Raw genomic sequence first — 2,372 nt, 5'->3', positions numbered from 1 at the left:
AACTTGGTGTTTTCATTGTAATAGTTGGAATAAGGGGTACCACTCTTGTATGCTTGGAAAGCATTCACTTGTTCATTTGTTCCCCTACATTCACTTTGGTCATGTCCCAAAGTTCCACAATTCTCACATATCAAACTTGGGATTGATGAGGATGCCGTCATGGCATTAACATGATGCTTTGGTGATTTTGAGGCTTCTTCAAGTCTAGCCATAGCTTGTTCAAACTTCAAATTGATTGTGTCAATGTGAGCACTAAGTTGAGCACCCAATTGAGTAACGGAGTCCACTTCATGCCTTCTTCCTCTAGTAGCCTTGCGAGGTCTACTATATTGTGATTTATGGACCGCCATTTCCTCAATCTTGTTCCATGTTTGATTGTCATCAACTTCGGTGAACATTCTATTTGATCCTATGTTGAGAATGTTCCTTGAATCTTCATATAGACCGTTCCAAAATTGTTGTACCAAGAACCACTCGCTAAGTCCATGGTGAGGACATGAGCGACAAATTCCCTTGAACCGCTCCCAAGCTTCATACAAAGATTCTTCATCCCTTTGCTTAAAACCCGTAATTTGAACTCTTTGCATGTTAGTCTTTTCCGGTGGGTAGAACTTTTTGTAGAAAGCTAGAGCCAACTTCTTCCAAGAATCAATTCCGAGAGTGGCCTTATCAAGGCCCTTCAACCATTGTTTTGCGGTGCCAATTAGAGAAAAAGGAAATAATACCCATCGAATTTGGTCTTGAGTTACACCGGTTTGAGAAATCGCATCACAATAGTCACAAAAGATTTCCATATGAGAATGAGGGTCTTCACTGGGCATCCCCCCAAATTGGCTCCTTTCGACTAATTGGATAAAGGCGGATTTGGCAATAAAATTTCCGGTCAAATGTTGTGGTGTGGGAGTACCATTTGGTAGGTTCTCCTCGGTGGGTACGGAATGTGATGAAAACTTAGGCATTGTGTGTTGATTTTGTGGGGTATTTTGTGTTGGGTTCTCCTCACCTTCTCTTGCAAAAGGGTTGATGAACTCAATAGTTGGTTGAATATCCACAACCTCACTAATACCTCTTAAATTCCTCCTAGCAAATCTCCTATTGTTTGTCAAGGTTCCTTCAATTTCACGATCAAAAGGTAACAAATCACCTTGTGACCTTCTAGACATGCAAAATATCAAACAACTCGAAAACAATTAGAACAAACCTTGAGGAGTTTTACTTCCCAAAGGCAAAGAAAGACACAACTAATAGCAATATAAGAAAATCTAAATCAAGTTAACACCGTCCCCGGCAACGGCGCCATTTTTGATCGGTCCGTTTCGTGTTCACAATTGAATAGATGTTGTCGTTGGGTCACGTCCGAATCAAAACACAATTTATAGCTTCGCAAACAACTCTACAATTAGTAAAGAGGCAAGTAAAGGTCGGATCCCAAGGGACGGGAATTGAGATAAGATTTCTATTGAAACTAGTGGTGTCTTAGGGGTGTCACAATTTGGGTTGATGTAGAAGGTCACTAACTAAATAGCAATGAAAGTAAATAAGCAAGATGAAATAAAAGGGTTGTAAACAATTGATAAAAAGCACTAGGGTATCATGGGGTCATAGGGGAATCATGGGAATTGATCATACAAACATGTTCTCAAATTATAAGCAAGCAATTATTGTTGTGATGGATTGAGTTGGGTTATATCTTACAATCCTAGGAAAGTTTGGGCCCCGGAGCCGAATCGATTAGATTGTACAACACCTACAAGTCGACTTAGTCTTTCCTACTCAACAACATGCATGGTCTAATGAGACTCGAGTTGGTCTATGTCTTACAAGTCTCATTGAAAAGATAGGTGATGGGTAAAAAAAATGCAAGGATTCATAGGCTCACATTTCCTCAAACATAACATGTGCATGAGTTGAGATCAAAACAAGCAAGCAAATAAACCATGAAAGCATATTAATTTAAGCATGAATCATTCCCCATGTTGGTTTCCCCTAATTACCCATTAACCCTAGCTAGGTCACTACTCACTCATTATCATGTTGATCATGCTAGCAAGGTTGTCAATCATACCAACAAAAGGAAACATGATGAACAAATGAAAGTAATTAACAATAATTAAAAAGGGATTAAGAGAATTATGCCTACTAATGATTCCAATAATAAAGCAAAGAATAAAAGAAGTACTTGATGCTTGATTGAGAGGTTGTCAATCTCCCAATAATAACCCAAATAATCTTCAATTACCTAAAATAAAGGATGAACAAAAGAGAGATTAAGGAAATAAAACTTGTATTAAAACTTGATTAATTGTTGATTACAATACTAAAGAGAGATTTGATTGATATTAACTACTCTAATAATTGATAAGAAGAACGTA

The 2,372-nt window shown here is 37.9% G+C and overlaps 1 non-coding gene across 1 annotated transcript; it reads left to right on the top strand.

Moving 5' to 3' along the window:
• The first annotated feature begins 480 nt into the window (after nucleotides 1–480).
• LOC141610097 (small nucleolar RNA R71) lies at nucleotides 481–587 on the top strand. The gene has a single exon (XR_012527990.1). It is a non-coding gene; the product is annotated as a small nucleolar RNA R71 (small nucleolar RNA).
• The last annotated feature ends 1,785 nt before the right edge of the window (nucleotides 588–2,372 follow it).

This window comes from Silene latifolia, chromosome 10 (genome assembly GCF_048544455.1).
Source record: "Silene latifolia isolate original U9 population chromosome 10, ASM4854445v1, whole genome shotgun sequence".
NCBI lineage: Eukaryota > Viridiplantae > Streptophyta > Magnoliopsida > Caryophyllales > Caryophyllaceae > Silene > Silene latifolia.
This window is presented reverse-complemented; position numbering and strand designations above follow the sequence as displayed.